The 6,000-nt window shown below is 32.3% G+C and overlaps 1 long non-coding RNA gene across 1 annotated transcript in view; it reads right to left on the bottom strand.

Annotated features, from left to right (window-relative positions):
- Nucleotides 1-761: 761 nt before the first annotated feature.
- The window catches only part of LOC143078107 (uncharacterized), a 33,473-nt gene continuing 28,234 nt past the window's right edge, over nucleotides 762-6,000 (bottom strand). Inside the window, exons 3-7 of the long non-coding RNA XR_012979055.1 lie at nucleotides 4,793-4,858; nucleotides 4,401-4,487; nucleotides 2,718-2,855; nucleotides 1,926-2,013; nucleotides 762-1,141 (exon numbers count right to left, since the gene is read on the bottom strand). This is a non-coding gene — a long non-coding RNA (uncharacterized LOC143078107). The remainder of the gene's footprint in view (nucleotides 1,142-1,925; nucleotides 2,014-2,717; nucleotides 2,856-4,400; nucleotides 4,488-4,792; nucleotides 4,859-6,000) is intronic.

Here is a 6,000-nt window from a genome sequence, read left to right as displayed (position 1 = left end):
TTACCCTTGAAGCCCACGGTCTTCCGTCTTATGATTAAACCACCATTTAAATGTACAATATAATATATATTCAATATTGATCAAGCAATTTAAAACGCGTGATGCCTTCGGCTTATAATTTAAATGCATCGTAATCTGTACACGACGTCTTTTATACATCGTATGGCCATCGCGCCATCATCGTAATCCATCGTGTAGCCTTCGTGATCCATCGTGTAGGCTTCGACTGAGATATGAAGCTTTTAAATACCCGTGTTCGGTTAACCTTCGTATGTCCATCTTTTGCTATCGTATATAATTTCGGCACCATCGTATAGACTTCGTTATTCATCGTTCTTGCTTTGGTCACTTTTTGGTATTTTAACGAGATCGGGACCAACTTCGTACGAACTTACAATTTTCGCTTTCGGGTGTCCATCGTATATAAAAATCGGGACAATGTGACGCGGGCATAACTGGAAGGTACTTTTTGTCTTCCATAAAACTTAAATAATTGATTTTGAAAATAAACACTTTTTTAACCTCATTTAAAGCAATTAACTCATCATAGATACCAGGATTAAAATTTTATATTTACGCCAGACGCGCGTTTCGTCTACAAAAGACTCATCAGTGACGCTCGAATCAAAAAATGTTTAAAGGCCAAATGAAGTTCGAAGTTGAAGAGCATTGAGGACCAACAATTCTTAAAGTTTTTACAAATACAGCTAAGGTAATCTATTCCTTCAGTAAAAAAATCTTAGTATTTCAAAAATTCAAAGTTTTGTTAACAGTTGATTTATTATTATGAACATACAATACTTTATGTTTTCATAAATCTGATCTGTTTTTTATGTATACAAAAAAAAATATTTGAAAGCTCTTCATTTCATACACATATATATATATATATATATATATAATGATAATGTTGTATCTCTAATTTCACAAGTGCTCATAATTCATGTATTTTGTACAAATGGAAATGGAGAGTCAAACACAATTGCATGTATGGAATTTTTTTATCTCCTCTAATCGTTGTAGGTTGGTGGATTAGTACCATAAACAGCTTGAACCAGTTGTTCTTTTAGTTCAGTTGGATTCATTAATTGGCACTGTTCCTCTCTGTAAGGTGAACTGTTTCTCCGGTTGTTGATCTGATCTGATATAAAAAAAAATGTGATATGAATGCCAATGAGACAACTCTCTATATGAGACCAAAATGACACAGAAATTAACAACTATAGGTCACCGTACGGCGTGGTTAAACATGTTAGCGGGATCCCAACCATTCCCTAACCTGTAACTTATCAGATGGACAAAAATAGAAGTGGACGTAACCGGCTACTTATTCATCCAAACAACAAGAAGACCCTAGGTACAGATATGAAAATACTCGCAGTTAACTGACAGCTATTTCAAAGCCACTAACAACTAATAAAAAAAATCATGCATCTAAGACTAAATTATCAATCCGTACAGTTCCAACATCCAATAGATTTAGTGTAAAGACGTCAAAGACGTCATAAACAGTCAGAGAAAAACACGACCTTGTGCAATGACAACATACAGGTATCGACAGACTGTAGGTCCATGAATGTTATATGTATATAACATACAAGTAATATTTAGATTGCTTTTAATTTACTGATAACAAAATCAATATTTATACAAATAAAAACAATATTCTATGATGTTATTACAGTGTTCAATTGAAACCTTTTAGAATAAGTTTATTTAAAGGAGCGACAAGTTTACCAGGATCTTTTCTAAATTTTCGGGCACGGTTAACAACATTTCCGTGATAGTGAGGATGTGATATCCCGTTTGAAATATGTTTTCTAAAGGTACAACCAAACTTCAAAACCAAATCTTTATATCTATGGAAAAATTTAGTAAATGTTTTGAGTAATTTATGAAAACGATAAAATGGTTTAATAGTTTACCAGTAATACAGTAATATCTGTTTTCGATAGGAATCTGAGTCGCTGGTGAATTGATAAGCAATCCAGGTTGTGTGCTTATAACAACTCCCTATTGAAAAATGAAAACACAAGTATTTAAATAGACATGTTATGCTTTGTTTTAAATAATAACAATCAATTTCATACAAGGCACTACGATATTATATATAAGGAAATGATAACATATCCTCCACAAGGAAAGATAAGGATTAGGAAATCATACTAAAACTTGATGTATATTCTAATGCATACTGAAATAATGTATATTGAAATAATGTCTGTTCGGGATTCGATTCACGCAACGAAAACTGTGATTGCCAAGAAAGTTATTTCGAGTTTCAGTTTTTCTGTGTATTCAGAGATTATGTCCAGAGTAAGAAAGAATATAAGGGACACTGCTCCGACCTATGGGAATAACAACTGACATATTAAGATGCCTTAGAAACAAATACCTTATTCCTTATTCCAAGTATCAATAAAATCGTCCTGTTATGTTGGTTTAATATAGGGTTCATTTTCAATAGTATCAAGTGATTGTTCATGCACTGCTCTATCACCTCCCTAGAAATGTATTGATATTATAAGCAGACAACAAACAATTACAGTTGTTATGTATGCACAGAAAAACTTGTATAACATTGAGTCGACCATGTCATTAATGATTGCAACGTCTTACCATCAGACCTTTTGACCCTCCTAGCCCGCTCTTGTGTGAAATACTGAGGTTGAATTGGGCAGGGGGAGTGTTCATTTTTTAGAGCAATATTTGCTTACATGCTGATTTGATATTCCGTATGTGGAGTAGCAACAACAGAATGAAGCGGAAACGATTGCGACTACCGCTTCTGCAAAGGAAAAAACGGCCATCAAAACTGGCAGATTCACTGTTGTTTTATAATCATATCTTTCTCTCTGAAATAGACATTAAAGTATTGATTTTAGCATGTAGCAAATAAACAAAATGAAAATGATAAAATAATATTTTACTTTTAACATATAAATTATAAATTCGTCGAGTAAAATTGAGTAAAATTTTTAATTCTTGACTAGATAAAGTCAGTATTTGACTAACTAATGATGTACTTTTGGTGTAGAAACATTAGTTTTCGTTGGGATAAAATTTCGTGGATATATTCTTTCCACCAAATGAACGAAATTAAATCCTCCACGAGAATTTCTGCTTTTACAACTAATAATAAAATTGAGAAAGAAAATGGGGTGTCAAAGCGACAACAACCCGACCATAGAGCAGACAACAGCCGAAGGCCACCAATGGGTCTTCAATGTAGCGAGAAACTCCCGAACCCGGAGGCGTCCCTCAGCTGGCCCCTTAAAAAATGTATACTAGTACAGTGATTATGGACGCCATGCTAAACTCCGAATTATACACAAGAAACTAAAATAAAAAATCATACAAGACTAACAAAGGCCAGAGGCTCCTGACTTGGGACAGGTGCAAAATTGCGGCGGGAGTTACATGTTTATGAGATATCATTTCTCCCCCTATACCTCTAGCCAATGTAGAAAAGTAAACGCATAACAATACGCACATTAAAATTCAGTTCAAGAGAAGTCCGAGTCCGATGTCAGAAGATGTAACAAAAGAAAATAAATAAAATGACAATAATACATAAATAACAACAGACTACTAGCAGTTAACTGACATGCCAGCTCCAGACCTCAATTAAATTGATTGAAAGATTATGTCTTCATCATATGAATATCATGTACAATCCCTCCCGTTAGGGGTTAAGTATCATACTATCATCAAATATATGAGAAGAACATTACTCGTGTCATGCCAACAACTGTTTTTTTTTTCGTTGGGTTAGTTTGTAAAGTAATCACGATCGCTTGACACTATGCAATTAGCAGTTTCGTTTTCAAAGAAGCGTGGTTAAAACCAGTTGATGAAAGATAAATATTTGCTACTGCTAATTTATAGATCTTACATGGTTTGCCCCAATTAAAGACGACGTAATTATAATAAGGGTTGTCTTTCGTAGAATTATAACATGATTAGACAGTCATATAAATAGTATACAACATTGAAAACGGAACATGCGTATCATGAATAAATTAGCAACTGAATAATATTGTATATTAAATTCAGTTAACACTGTATTTCTTCAAATATATAATTTCATATATTTGTCATCTATAATCTACATCTACAAGCTAACAATGGTTTGATTTAAAGCTTCTTTGGAATGGGAGCCAAAAACTCCCCTTATCATACCTTCTCCTTTCAATAATATTTTAGCGTTGAATATATTTCTTCCAACTTTGGGTAAAACCCTGTTTAACAAATATACAAAAGAGACACGCCATTTAACAAACATCCTAAATCAGCACGAATCATAAAAACATTATGCGCTGAAAAACTAATCATGTCAACAATGTGCCAAAGGCTTATCAATTCCACATTTGTTATTATTGATCAAAAACATTACTTACTGTAATTGAACCTAGCACACCAAGACCGAACATAGTTGGAACCACATTTGTCGCTCCGATTAGGCTACACACCATAAATCCCGTTTTCTGAATAGTAAAAAAACAATATTGAAAAAGATTAATTACACTTTGTACAGTGTACATAAATTTAAATGTTATTTGATTAAAATTGATTTCTTTTTGTTCGTTTCCTTGTTATAACTTAAAAAGCTAACTATATACCCGAGCAGATAAAAACTATACCAGGATTACAAACATGGACATAGAATTAGACTAAAGCAGAGTGAATTGCTGCGTCTATTCGATTTTTGTTTTTCAGCTATAAATATGTAAAATATGGTCGTTTGTTTTTGGTTTTTATTCCTTTTAAAAATGAACGAATCATCGCTTACCAGACACATCCATTTCGCCTCTCTCTTCTTTGTCATACACATAGGCAGCAACCCAGTAACAACATACTATAATAATAAAATAATATATATGTTTACCTGTTCTTTTACATTTTAACGAAACTAAAGGTTCACAATTGATGATTTTAATATTATGTTGTACAATGTTGTATGCAAGGTAAAGAAAAGAAAATGGTGTAACACTGAAATATCTAAATCTATAAAAACAATCATTACAGCATATATGTACAATTAAATGGAGACAATTGGTGCCCTTAAGAATACTTACAATTATGTTATAGATAATGCATATTTTAATGTTTTTCTTGTCGCAGAACAAACCGAGGGTGTCAGGATTGATCAAATAAAAGACCAACCGTAGAGTTACCCGAGGTGCATTCTACGACAAGAAAAACCTTTAAAAATGCATTATCTGACTTATATACCGTCAAAAAAACATTTTATTTTATAAAGATTTGCAAAATTTAGTATCCTATTTTACTGACATTACTAAAGTGGGATATTCCTTTCTAATGCGTTCAGGTTTTAATACGGCTCATTTAGAATGTGAAATAAAACTCACTAATTAATTTAAATATAAACCTTTTAAACATTATTATCCATACACCATTAAAATATTACTGTAACTGCATGAAGTAAGATACAAATGTATTGTTACCATCCGATAACGGTGTATGATAAATACCAGACACATTGTGAGAAATTTATTGTACCACTTAGTTTATGGAAAAGGGGTAGAGGTATGTTTTTTTTTATCTATTTGTAATATAATTTTTATCGCGGAAAAGTGGTAATTTTTTTACAAATTTTAATTGAATCGAATGAAAAATTCAGAAAGATTGTCTTTTGAATAGCAATACATTTTATTAACAGATAATCAGGATATAACTGTATACCCTCAGCACCCGACCCTTTTGTGAGTTACATTAATGTTATTCAATAGAATATAAGATTATCTTATTAGTTGATCATTTGATAGAGTAAACAGTATACATAAATTTTAAAAATTAAAGAACTGACACGAAGACGAATATAGATACAAGTTGGTCACAGTATGATTTCCTATTCAATGTGTATCGTCCTGAACATGCATGAAATATTTGCCGCTGGACGTTAAGCAAGTAACCAAAAATCAATCAACCTATTTAGTGTGACTCAATAAGATTTTCAAAATATTACACACGAATATG

This window comes from Mytilus galloprovincialis, chromosome 6, assembly GCF_965363235.1.
Source record: "Mytilus galloprovincialis chromosome 6, xbMytGall1.hap1.1, whole genome shotgun sequence".
NCBI lineage: Eukaryota > Metazoa > Mollusca > Bivalvia > Mytilida > Mytilidae > Mytilus > Mytilus galloprovincialis.
This window is presented reverse-complemented; position numbering and strand designations above follow the sequence as displayed.